General features: G+C 43.2%; 1 protein-coding gene across 17 annotated transcripts in view; it reads right to left on the minus strand.

Annotated features, from left to right (window-relative positions):
* The window catches only part of RASGRP1 (RAS guanyl releasing protein 1), a 996,665-nt gene that overhangs the window by 748,793 nt on the left and 233,509 nt on the right, over positions 1–14,363 (minus strand). The window lies entirely within an intron of this gene.

The following is a 14,363-nucleotide window of genomic DNA, read 5'->3' on the forward strand; positions in this document are numbered from 1 at the left end:
CAGCTGCGGCCCTGTGTCCAAAGCTTGAGACACAGTAATGCGTGATCCCTTCTAACCTCTTACTAACGCATGGTCTTCTCTAAGGCTCTCAGGCTCATTACTTTCTTCACAAGTTTGTCCATCTCCTTAGAAGGACATTATATTTCATAAGGTGGGGACGACGTAAAGGGGCTCAGAAGTATAGTGTTCCACCTGCTCACAAGCAGAGAAGAAATGAATATTGGTAAAATCTAGCGATGAAGGTTAAAATAAAATAGGAGACTGGATGACATGCATGTGTGGATAATCAGAAGTAGGTGGCTCTATACCCTGGAAGGAAAGATTAACCCCAGAGACCTCCATAGGCTTTCTAGGCTAGTAAAGAAAATAGACCATCCGACCAGAAGGAGGACTCAGTCAATTATATTTGACCCAGGCAACCATAATCACAAATACTCTGTAGTCACAATAAAATCTATGCTTCCCCAATTGACATTATCTTACTGGTCCCTTCAAAATACCACCAGAATGTAAGTAGGTGTTATGGGCTGAATTGTGTCTCCTCAAAATTCATGTGTTGACGTCCTAACCCCCAGTACCTCAGAATGTGACTACATTTGGAGATAGGGTCTTTAAAGGAGTAATTAATGTTAAATGAGGTCATTGGGGTGGACTTTAATTCAATATGACTGTTGTCCTTATAAGAAGAGGAGACTGGGACACAGACATAGACAGAGGGATGTGACCATATGAGGACACAGTGATAAAGTGACCATCTACAAACCTGTCAACATTTTGATCTCGGACTTCTGGCCTCCAGAAATGTGAAAAACTAAACTTCTGTTGTTTAAACCACCCAGTCTGTGGTGTTTTGTTATGGCAGCCCTGGCAAACTTATATAGTAGGGCAGTTAGTATTCCATCTATTTTAAATATAAGAACATTATAGATTCCAAAACATCAAAAGACTTGTCAAGTTTATACAATATTACAAGGTAAAAAATCGGATTAGGATACCAGCCTCAACTCCCAGCCTGTGCTCTCTCCCCTACACTGGGGCAGGGATATGCCGCAGGCCTTGTGGCGGCTCTACAAATCAAAGGTCTTGAGGGATGGGTTCGTTTGTATTTTCCAGGGTGGGGAAATGTTGAGCCCTTTTCTGCATTTCAGTTCTGCCTCCACCTAGAGCAGCTATACCTCTGGCATCAGGCAGCCTCTCAACTTCTTTTTATAATTCACTGGTGAAGTTGGAAGGAACCAAAAAACAAGATAGAAGGTTGCCTGCTGCCTGTATAGTCCAGTGTTGTCAATATTAATTTTAGTTAGTGCCTCAATATTACCAAATGAAATAGAGTTGGCTTATAATTTTTAGGAAAAGGAAAATAAGTGAGTAGGAAATCATATGAGAAAGGTTATTTTTAAATTTTATTGTGCTGAGTCTCCACAGTTTTTACATCCCATTCAGATTTGAGATGGCGTGAAAGGTGGGGTCAGATGCACCCTCTAGTCTTTTCTGCCTTGAAAATTAATGATGGCGAGTCAGCAACAGAGACTGCAATTGGAGTCACAAAATTTTCCTACCTAAAGCCCACCATGACCACCCACTGCCTAGAAGCTGAAGTTCAAAATTCCCAGTACCATCATAGAAAACCTGCCACAATCTTGCTCTCACTGACTTCTTTGGTCTCATCTCCATCTATTTACCCACACACCTCATGCTCTTAGCAATGTTTGAATGCTCACGTTTCTCTGACGATTTTACGCACGTTATATGTGCCTTTGTTTATATCCTTTCCTCTCTCTTCATCACATTATGTGTCTGCTAGGGCCCCATTTATTTTTTAAAATTCAATCTCTTGGTCACCTCTTGGTCATCCCCAAACTCTTTCTCCATCCAGCATAATCAACCCCCATCTTGCTTATCCATTATCTGGTTTGTGGCTTATTCCTCTGTCCTAGGGTTGTTTACTTATATGTCTCAACCCACGAATGCAACTCACATGATACCGCTTCATGTGGACTATTATCTTTATGAAAGTGGGAACACACCTTATTTATTTTTAATATCCTCAACCCCAGCACAGCCTATGTCATTTTTTCCCTAAATGCAGTGGATCTAATGTTACTTTTATCTGACTTTCAGTTCCTTCCATAATTGTTTTGGAAAGGAATACCAATGGGATTCACAATTGTGGACATCTACATATTGGTTCAACAAAGTCATTCATTAACTTTTTGTCAACATATCAAAACAATGGAAAACCAAAGACAATCTGAGTGCCTCCAACTCATGCCTTATGGGATATCACTGCTCAGAGTGAAGCACCAGTTAGCCTAGGTCAACTGGACCAGAGCAGGGAAAAGAAGAAGCTCTTCCAGCCACTTTGAATATTGAGAATGATGGCTAAGACTAAACTCTAGTCCAAGGAGAACACTCTTAAATGCACATTATATCAGATTGCTGAGAAAGAATAGATGGGAAATCCAAAATATAGACAATTTTGTCTTCTACTTTGACAGACTATACAATGTAAACAAATGCAGAACTCCTCATTGCTAAGATAACCTCTAACGATCTATCTCTCCAATAATCATGCCAGAGATGCCCAAACCCTGAAGCAAGGAATTCAGCTGGGGTCAAAAGCTAAGCCGGAGATTTGGTTCCACTTGAACTTATGAACAAAAAATGCAAATGCTTTCTCTGGAGCATTTTTCACATAGTTTGCAATGTGGATCCTCAGCTTCTTTTTGGCTTGTGTGACAGGAACTTAGTGAAGGGCCCCCTGGGGGCTCAATCATAGATGGACGCTTAGGAACATGCCTGTGTGACGACAAACTTCCTTCCAGGTTGGGACCCCAGCATCGGAAATAGGCTCCCAGTGACTCATTCATCTCCAATAGAGCTCCTGGGATTTCCGACAGCATCACAGAGACCTGCAGAGTGTGAAGATACACCCTGACAGCTGCTCAGCTCTGACTCCAAGCCCTTCTGTGTGGAAAGCACTAATCCAGCTGGTTGCCGTCTCTCTCTCACTGGGATCTGGTTCCCTCTGTCCTCTTGTCTAGTCTTCTAAAAGATATCAGAAGGGTAGCTGCCTTTGCCCTGGGAGGAAGACATTTGGATAAATGTCAACTGAACATTTTGATAGAAGAGCTGATTGAAGGAGTCTTGGGCTATATATGAAAAGGCAACTGGAATGTGAAAGGTGCAGTCATCTGAGAAATTTGGAAAGGCAAACTACATAAATTACAAAAAGTAATTGCAGCCTGACATGGAGAGGAACATAATCCTGCTGAAAAGAACAGATAAAGAAATACTCGCAAGAGTCCTTTTCCACACCACAGAGAAAACGTAAGCTTGTTTGTATCGCATATAACTCAGCTCAAGAGTACACAAAGTGGCTACTCCATACTGCCTGGATTTGCAGCAGGGGATGGATTTTTGCTCCTTTGAGGAGACTGATTTTGATCATAGTGATGTGCGTGTGACCTGAGCAGAGTCAGGAACTGACTGTCCCAAAGAGAAAAGAGAATACTTTGTGATGCTTCTGATGGTATGCCCTGCTTTTTCCCAATGAGTTTGATCAGCTGCTTTACAACTATAAGACAACTAGGAACAGTGCACTGTTCTCTGTTTCAATCCAGCGGGCTCCCTCTCTTTGCTCTGAGCAGGTGGTTTTCTGTATCCTGCTGCTGCTACACATAAATAGTACCTCTCAACCCAGATTCTGGTGGTGTCACATCAGACCCATGTCCGGTGTTATAGGAACAGAGGACATGTGCCATAGTTATCATGATGTGAACATGTCTGTTAGACCCAAGAGAGACTGTGTGTGTGTGTCCGAGTGACCATTTTCAAAAAGCAGCAGGTTTTGTTGTTGCAATAAGTATCCTTAGACTAGGAAAAGGCTCTGGAGGCAGACTAGCTGTGGTCTTAGGCAAGTTACCTAACTTTTACAAGTTTTATCTTCCTTATGCATGAAATCACAATAATACCAACTACCTTACAGGAATTGTGTCAAATTTAGAGAGAATGTACATAAAGTACGGGGAACTCAGGAGGAGTGCCATAAATTAGATCTATTTTATTTTTATTATAATTATTAAGTTGGAAAGCTATTATTTCACACACTGGCTTTTTATAACCTTTCCAGGAACATCACAAGGAAACCATTCCTGGCCTCAGGTTCTCTCTCGTTCCTTGAAGAATTCTCCTATCAAGGGCTCAGGGGAAACTGAGGGTGAAGAGTAGAGGTGAGCCTCCGAGAGCTGCAGGTCCCCGGCCCATTTACTGGTCAACAAGGATTATAATAACAGAAAGTTTTCTCAGGAAATGGCAATCAAAGGCTGAGCCTAGTAATACCTCTCCTTAAAAGGCAGAAGTAAACTCTCACTGACTTTCAATTTACAGAAGACTCTGAAATAATGTCCACTCGCAGGAGATGGTGTTGCTCATAAATGGTGTTCAAACTTTATTCCAAACAAGCTCGTTAATAAACAAAGAAGGTTGTACACTTCTTTCATTCAATCACGATGAGAAAACGGAAGCACAGAACTGAAAATCTATACAGCATATCACGTCTACACAGATTTCATTAACAAATGGGCATTCCTCCTGCAGTGAATTCCCTCCTTTATATTATCATGGCCACAATATAAAAAGAATCATCCTTGTCAGTTGTCATAATTGTTACTACATCCCCTCTTGAATTTATCACAGCTGTACCCACACAAGTCTGTTTGCCAACAGCTGGGTCTGAATTCATAGTCCATTCTCCTTGACACACAGAGCTGACCATCCAAATGATGCTTTATCACAACCCACAGAGACTTCAACGAAAACAAAAGCCAAATACCTTCATAACAACCCCTACGGACTGACACTGATCCCAAACCAAGGGTGGGCTCTATTTCCGATAAACTCACTTGAAGATTTTCAGGGGTTGTATATTTGAACAGGCGCATGATGACCTAGAGGATAATCCAGAAATATTTCAAGTGTCACTTCACAGACCAAATTGTAGTTTATTAATAGGATATTTTAAAAATCAGGAATAAGAGCTTAAGTTTTAAACATCTTAATCAAACGTTATTTTAATATGAGCAGCAGATACAACTATCTCCTATAAATTCCCAGGGCTTGCTTACATTTCTTTCTTGGAAGGTTCAAAATTCCTCAGCTGTTTCTTCCTGATTTATCTGATTCAGTGGAGCCATTCAGTGATATCCTTAATTTGACCTAGGAGATGTCCTTTCTTGGGCTCATATTTACTGAGCACCAAGTATGAGGCTCAGAGGATGGTTCAGCTAGTTCTCTCTGGGGTGGACCCAGTGGTGGTATATGGTCAGACCACCCAAGATGGCTGTTCTCTTGCTCTCTGTACATCCTCTCCTTGACCAGTACCTGTTTCACCTACACCCTACTCACATAACTGACCTTCCTATGTACTTGCCCCAGGCCCCAGCTAGTGACTGTTCTTACCAAAGGGGCGGTGAAGGGCTTGCCCTTCTGCTAGTTTCCCTGGTAACCCATGAGCCAACCTGACATACATTCCCTCTATAACTGGTAATCTTCCCTTCCCTACCACCCCCCCACCGGAAGCCAAGACTGCGACCATGTCTTGCCCCACCATCCACCACATACAGTGGGGTGTCACTCCAAGACTTTGCTTCAGACACGTAAGATTCCCCTATCCATTAAACCAATAGTGTCTCTGTCACCAACTCTGAGCTCTTTCTTCAGTCTTGAAGCTCGCAAGTACAGAGCTTGAAGGCCTGTGCGGTGCAGACCAACAGGTGGCAAAAGCAAATATTCAAGCCAGATACTTGGAAAAGTATCCCTTTATCAGATCACCCAGAAACCAAAGATACTCCTCTTGTGGGGCATTTCAACACAGAATTGTTTGGGGAGCTAAGTGAATTATATTTTTTATTTAGATTCAAATGTGATCTCTTAACGGTTTCAAGCATATTTTGCTTTTATTAATTTGCCTTAATTAACAGTACTTACCATAGTACTTATAGTACTGGACTATATACTTATTTTTAAATTAACATTTGTAGAAGTAAATTAAACTGAGGCACATTCTCAGGAGAAAGAAAGGTGAAGCAGTCAACTGGGGCTCATTCTGGTGCTAATATTTTATTTGGTTCTCACTTGCCTTTAGAGTTTCTTCAAGAAGGGATTATGTCAGTAGTTTAACACTCTGTAAACTGAGTGACTGAACTTCAGCACAGAACTCAACCTCCAGTTTAGAGGATTTATCTGAAGGGTTTTTATGGGCAAATGGTGTCTTCTACATCAACTGTCATAAAATTGGAAGTAATTTCACACATTGGGGTCCAGTTCAAGTTCTAAAGTGAGACGGAGCAAGATTCTAATCCCAATCCTGCCACTTGCCAGCAGTATCTTCATACAAGTTGCCAAGCCCTTTCGGGCTCACTTTTCCCATATGTAAAATAGAAAGGATAATGGTTCTATCTATGGGACAGCTTTAAGGATTAACAGAGAAAGTACACGTGCATTTTCAGGGAAACAGAACCAACAGGACATATAGAGATATATGAGAAGGGATTTATTATGGTAATTGGCTCATGTGATTATGGAGGCCGAGATATGCCACAATACACTGTTGGAAAGCTGGAGACCCAGGAAAGCTGGTGGTATAATTCAGTCCCAGTCTGAAGGCCTGAGAACCAGGGGAGCAGATAGTGTAACTCCAAGTTCAAGGTCAAAGACTCAAGAACCAGGAGCCCCCATGTCCAAGGGCAGGAGCAGATGGATGTCCCAGCTCAAGGAGAAAATTCATCCTTCCTCCACGTTTTTGTTCTATTTGTACCCTCAATGGATTGAACAATACCCACCCATACTGGTGAGGGTGAATCATGTTTACTCAGTCTGCTGATTCAAATACTAATTGCTTCCAGAAACACCATTCCAGACAAACCCAGAAATAATGTTTTACCCGCTATCTGGATATTCCTTAGCCCAGTCAAGTTGGCACATAAAGCTAACTATCACAATAGGTAATACACTTAGCACTAATCACATAATAAATACCCAATTAATATTGACTCTCATAATTATTCTTACAGCCATCTTTAGCCTCCAGTTCCAAACTTAGTTCAGTTTGTTGGTTACAAGAGTCCCAGGTGCTGACCTGGGTCTGACCTGCAGACAAGGATCTCTTCTTTGGTCCCATTCTTTTTTTTCTTCTCTAAAGGTTAGCACAAGCTCTTACTAAAGTGAACAGCTCTTAGTAATCATAATAAATGCAAGGAGCAGTAGACATAAGTGTCCAGATTATGAAGGAAATACTTAAAGAAGCCTTGAAAGACTTAACTAGATCATAATAAAGCAGAACACAGTATTCAAAATTGAAATCTAAATTTCTCTAACCCACTGACTTCCCAGCCTCCAAACATTACTAGGTTAATAAACATTGTGGACTGATTAATAGGTGAAAATAATAGCCTCTACTTTCACTGTTTAATTATTTTGTTAATGCATCAGAATAGGGCTTTGATCCATGAAATTCTGTTTGATATTTGAGTATAACCCATGTTATAACCACAAATCCAAGAAGATATATCAGTTTTGCTCCTGAGGATGTATTCCCACATGAAAATACCCACTCTTCACTCCTCGACTCAATCCTCCTGAAGTTCCCTCTTTGGGTACAGCTGCCCTTATAGATGCCCAAACAGGACTCTAAAAGACTATTTTTTTTTCTCTCAGAGGGCAGCTTGCATTTTCTTATTCCTCAGTTTTGCATCTGCCTCCTCTCAGGTGTGTCCTTCCAGGTGTGTCCTTCTGGCTTGGAAAACCAGACAGAATAAAAGCCTTCGGTTGAATTACCTGCCAAGGCAATCTGAATTTTACATCTGGAATACCTCTTTCAGGCCCACCTTTCTCAGATACCACAGGGAACAATCATTGTTTTTAAGTTGGGCAAAGACAGCAACAATGTGAGAAAGGTTTTTAAATTTTATAAACAGAAAAACATTTAATGGATGAATGTGATCACAGTCTTCCTCTCCTTCCCGAGGGTTTTTTCTTCTAGTGCCTTTTTTTTTTTTTTTTACCATACTTATTGCTACCTATCATAATTTAATTGGCCCCGGTCTACTGACAATAAGTTACAAAATGAGAATGTTTTTTAAAAAAACTTTCGCAAGCCTTTTTTTTTTTTTAAAGCATTATTCATTTTAATTTATTTATTTATTTATTTACTTTTGGCTGTGTTGGGTCTTCATTTCTGTGCGAGGGCTTTCTCTAGTTGTGGCAAGCGGGGGCCACTCTTCATCACGGTGCGCGGGCCTCTCACTATCGCGGCCTCTCTTGTCGCGGAGCACAGGCTCCAGACGCGCAGGCTCAGCAGTCGTGGCTCACGGGCCCAGTCGCTCCGCGGCATGTGGGATCCCCCCAGACCAGGGTTCAAACCCGCGTCCCCTGCACTAGCAGGCAGACTCTCACCCACTGCGCCACCAGGGAAGCCCCCGCAAGCCATTTGTAAAAGAATGTTGAGTCTTGGTTTCCTTTTGGAAGAGATCCTCTCCTTTCTTCTCCCCTTCTCACTGATTCCATCCCTGTACTACATTCAAGGCTGCCTTCCTATTTACCTCCTTCCCCAAGAGAAGGGACACACTCCTTCCCAGAACTCAGACTGAATTTCTTCTCAGATCTTCAAGAAAGAATTAGATCACATTCAGTTACAAATCTTTCCCAAACTCCTTGGAAGAAAATTATTTAATAAATTTGCAACGATCCAGAAATTATCCTTTTTAATCCTTCTCAAGGATTGTCTGCACATGGATGGATTTCTCTCAAATGATGTCTTATCATGCTCGCTTCCCACATCCCATATTATTTAGAAAGAACTCATCTATTTCAAAAGGAGAGAAGGGTAGGCAAGAGGATTGGATTTGAGCAAAGCACAACTATATGTTTATCATTCTCACCCCAACCCTAAATCACTGAGTTATTCTCTCTGTTAGACTTAGCTCATCCATTATTGCTAAGTGTCGGGGTGCTTTTATCTCCAGTCCCAGGACAGCAGCCTGTAATGCAAGTACCTCTGCCAAGAAATACTGATACACAGAAAAGAGTCAGGACCAGGCAGGCAAAGCCCCTATCTGATGAGGCAATGTACATACTTGGCTCTAGTCTTACATATACAGAGTAGGTTAAGACAATTAATTATGTGAATTTTCAAGACAGAAAAGCAAATGAGTTTGCACGCGTTTATGACAATGACTACCAAGTGCAACTTGTTGCTGTGGAGGGGAGAAGAGGAAGCCTTTTTTAGTCTAGATATCCAACTGGTCCCCCAAGAAGCTGTAAGATGACCAGGAACTAGGAGAGCGCACAGGGCAAAGTTTCATCCTTTCAGGCAGAAGGAAGAGAAAGAAGAATTCTGGGTACTTGCTCCAGATTTGGAAACAAGCATTTAGTGCTGGGGGACAAAGGCATTTCAGTTTGTAAAGGTGATTCATTCTCTCTCTCTCTCTCTCCCCCCATCCCCTCCCTCTTCCCCACCTCCCCATCATCATCAGGAGGTTGTAGACAGTTTCCCTGCCCTGAGGCTGAGAACTCCCTACGGTTAAGTCACTGCCTTTAACAATACAGTTACCTGGACAACTGAGGTATGGAAAACAGAGCTGCAGTTCAGATAAAGCTCCAACAGAGGTTCCCATTGTTTCCCCCATAGAGTGTCCACCAGCGTGCACACAGAGGTTCAGATTACATACAGATTTCCATTCTCGATCAGCCCCTAATTAAAAATAAAACCTCCCACCATCTGCTCATAACTCTCACAAACCTTTTTTTCCCTTTGGGCTCAACCTTCTCAAGCTCAGTCTGTGCCCACCTGCAGATTACCCTGGCAAGTCTGAAGTGTTTTGGCATGAGGTAAGGGTGGGAAAAGGTACTTTTTTTTTTTTTTTCAACTTGATTCTTAAAAAAAAAAGAATCAATCTTTAAAAGTAATTTAGGTGAAAATAACTTCAAATGCTTATTTGTACACTTTAAATATTACTCGTTGAAAGGAACAGCCAAAGAGCTGTTTGAAGCTCAACCAAACGGGAAGGCTCCAAACAGACCTTGACGCAGATGCTCTCTATTACACTGTAATTGTGAAATGCCCAGCAGGACTCGAGAGAGTGACAAGGTCATTGCACAACCTTGCAGCGCTGAAGCTTGTGTGTGATGGGGGAGGGAGAAATGTGCTTGAAAACTACGGGGCAACTCAGAAAGGTGCTGGGGAAGCAGCTTTTTGTCCCCTACTAAGAGAGAAGCGCTTGGTTTATACCCGCTTGAGAATGCAGAAATACAAATTTGCTCAATACCACAATTACACAAGGACAAGAGGGGTTTCCCCTTTCCTTCTACGCAAGCTGCTCACTTTCTATGCAATCTGATGACCTTCTATGCAATTTAGTAAAAGTCAGATATGAAAAACTCCCTTTAAAATATGATTTCTAAGATCCTCTACTCCTCTGGTCTCCCTACCCCACCTCATCTCCCCCAGTAAAACAAGTCAAGACAAACATTCATAGTCCAGATAACTTTCCTGTGGACATGTGACCTGATACAGATAAGCACAGAGCAACTGGCTGCTGGAAATATTTCCACGGCATCGCATAGACCTGCTTCTCTTTTTGTATTTCTCGCCCCAATTTCAACCACGTTTACCTCTTCAGGTGCTCCTCCTAGGAAAGTCCTACGTACTCTGAGGATCTGGTGAGCTACCTTTTAACGCACTTAATTCAACCAACATTATGCTTCGGGTGACCTATGACAGCAATCCTCCTAGAAGGGGGACAGAGAGGGTTCCCTTCACTCAGACTCTCAGTGTGGGACTCAGCATTTGATTTAGTCTTAGGAGTAAAGCAACCACGTGTGATCGCTTGCATGGTACCAGTCCCTCCCCTCTCCTTGCCTTTCTTTCATTCCCGAAGCATCAACTGAGCACCTCTGGTGCATCCACCACTATGCTCAGGTTCTAGGAATCCAGCTAGGAAAAGACAAATAGAGCAGTCTCTCTGATTTTATGTTGCTTATAATCTAGCAGACATCTAAGAGTCACTAACACACGCCAAAATAGATAATGGCTCAAATGCAGGAGCAGTTAATTTCTCACTCATATAAAGTAGAAAACAGGAGTTTTTGAGCGGCAGGCAGCTCTCCCCCAAGTAGTGATGCAGGGATCCAAGATTCTTCTATTTTGTGGCTCTGCCATATTCAACACTTGGCTTTTAAGGTTGCCATGGTGATCTGCATTGAGCCACTGGCTGAGGAAAGGCAAGGCGGAGGCAGAGGGCAGGGGGGAGTGCTGGACACAGGAGGTAGTTGGGGTCAGTTCGTGGAACCTGGTCAGCCACAGGGTCTCCCCTACCTTCAGGGAAAGCTGGGAAATGCAATCTCACCATGTGCCCAGGAAGAAGAAGGAACAGTTTTCATAAACAGCTAACCAGCCTCTGCCAGGAGGTCAGGAGAACAGATGAAAGGGGACAAAGGAAAGGAGATCCTACAGCAGAATTCAGGGAAAGCAGAATTCACATAAGGAAAGGAAGAGAAAATGGAACCCAGAGCAAACCAGGGGTATTCAAAGCAACAACAGGGCTCCGGGTGATTTGGGGAGACCTCTTGGGAGCCCCTACCGTGTGAATAGCAACACGTCAGGTGAACCTTCCAGAAGATAATGGATCATCAGAGGATAGACAGCGACGCATGGTAGCTGAGGACCGAAGGCCATCAGCATCACAGGAGATGAACTGACACATGGTGACTGAAAGCCCATAAAATCAGCCCACATGGTTTCCAGTTGAGCTAAAATGTTCACAAAGAAGTCTGCATGCCTGGTGCAAATCAGTCTTACAAATTGGTGACTAGGAGCTATATTCCGCTCTAGGTGGGGTTTTGGGGGAGCCAATAGCATGCTATAATGTTGGAAAATGTCACATGAGAAATCTGATTTTTCCAAGTTCTCTCAAACAATCAAAAGAGCCGGCAAGAGTGATTCCTCATTCTTGAGTAGCAATAATCCGACAGCTTGGACTAGCCACTGACCTCCTTCATCTGGGCCTGCTCTCTCCAATACACCAAAGCCCTACAACTTACCAGTCAGAAATAAAATAGGAAGAACGAATTCAAGGACTTGGGCATTTTCAGGGTCTGACAGCAACCCCATAGAACACTGCTGTATGTACATTTACATAGATGTACACACATATGTAAAACAGCAACATGAGACTTTACTCTGCTTCATGTTTACTTATTTAAGCATTTGTTTTCTTCAATGCAGTATGAGTAATCTTGAAGGCAAGGCTCAGAGTACTTGCCCCATAGTAGGTGCTCAGTTAAGGCTTTTGAAAGAAATCACAGTAAATTTATAACAAAGAATCCCTTGAAAATGAACTGAAATAAAGAAAATATGAGTAAGGCATTGAGGCAGTATCCCTGACTTGGGACAGATCCCACCATGATATAGACCCCAAAGCCCAGGTGGGGACTGAGACCCTTGAATGTGTCGATGAGTGCCTTTATAAAGAAGGCAGAGAAGGAAAGAAAGCCTCCCAGCTGGAGACAAGAAGTGAGAGAGAACAGAGGAAGAAAAGGGGTACTAAAAAGATTCAAGAGTCCATTGGCGGGCTTCCCTGGTGGCACAGTGGTTGAGAATCTGCCTGCCAATGCAGGGGACACTGGTTTGAGCCCTGGTCCGGGAAGATCCCACATGCCACGGAGCAACTAAGCCCTTGAGCCGCAACTACTGAGTCCACGAGCCACAACTACTGAGCCCACGTGCCACACTACTGAAGCCCCCATGCTTAGAGCCCGTGCTCCGCAACAAGAGAAGCCACTGCAATGAGAAGCCTGCACACCACAACGAAGAGTAGCACCCGCTCGCCGCAACTAGAGAAAGCCTGCGCGCAGCAGCGAAGACCCAATGCAGTCAAAAATAAAATAAATACATTTTTTTTAAAAGCCGTATAAGTATATACCTTTAAAAAAAAAAACAGTCCATTGGCTCAGATGATTACTTGGGTGGTGTCCTGACTGGTCTCTCTGGAAGGTGCAAGTGAACAAGTCATCCCAGCATCACTACCCCCACCGAGAACACTCAGGGATCCAGAGAGCTATGTGGCAGCAACCAGAGGTTCCCAAGGAGAACAGTCAAGCTCACTGCCACCTGTTGGAAGAGCTGCCTCACATGGCTTAGTGAACAGCTTCATCAACCACCATTTATCTACACTGTAGGAGCTCAGTAAAGATTGGATTGGGTTGAACGGAACTTAAAGGAACTGAATTGATGTTACTGAGAGCAACTTAGGTTACAGGACAGGGAAGCCACTTGGCCCTCCACGAGCTCCGTGCAAAGGGCCTGCCCCTGCTGAAGGTACCAAGGGTTATCAAAACCAATCAAGCCCCTAAACAAGTCTCTTGAGAATGATTAACCCCTGCTGTGGAGATGCCAGGGGGTAAGTGAGGTGCCAACAATTGTCTAGTTAACGCTAAGAGTTACCCATACAGGGAAACAGGGGCTCTGGCACCAGCTGCCCAGCCAGGCAGAGTGAGAAATGTTGGCAAGGTGGCTGGTGGGGGCTGGCACGTCTGGGCACAAAGGTGTTAGCTTAGCCTCCTAATATTTTTCTTGTACAACAATGAAAGTCTTGCTGGAAGCCTCTTTCTATCCCCTCTCGTGCTAACTCTTCTCTCTACTCTCCTAATTGCCATGGGGAAAAAGAGGCGAAGTTGTTCTCTAACCTTTTCTGGGAAAACTAAAGCAGGGTTCTGGTCATTTTCAGGAACCAACAGTAGCCTCATTCAATCAACATATATGTATTGACAACTTACCATATGCTAGGTGCTAGGTGTAAAGCAATGAATAATAGAGATTTGGTAGTTTATTCTCTATCTGGGGAGAAAGACAGTGAGCCAGTAAACACATACATCATAACTAACTGTGATAAATGTTTCAAAGAAAATGAGTATAGTGTACTGATAGGAAGATTACAAACAGTGTGGTGGCAGCTTTGTTAGAGAAAGCCTTTCAGAAGAAACTGAGACCTGAAGGAAAAGAAGGATCCAGCCATGAGACGAGTAGCTAGCAAAGGCTGTTCCAGGTGAGGGAACAGCATGAGAAATCTTCAGGTGTCTGAGAGGCCAACAGGAGAAGTTACTGGAGCCTGGGTCAGATGTGCACACCTCAGGGGTACAGAGACTGGCCTGAAAGAAATACATGTGAGGGCTTTTCGTAGCGCCCATGTTTTAGGGTCCACATGGGCTTCTGTGACCCCTGCACAGGAACCCCCTCCAGTGAATGGCACAGAGCAAACCAGAGTCCATGACCAGTTCAGGTCATGCCCACATAGAAAGGCTATGCT

This window comes from Eschrichtius robustus, chromosome 1 (genome assembly GCF_028021215.1).
Source record: "Eschrichtius robustus isolate mEscRob2 chromosome 1, mEscRob2.pri, whole genome shotgun sequence".
Lineage (NCBI taxonomy): Eukaryota > Metazoa > Chordata > Mammalia > Artiodactyla > Eschrichtiidae > Eschrichtius > Eschrichtius robustus.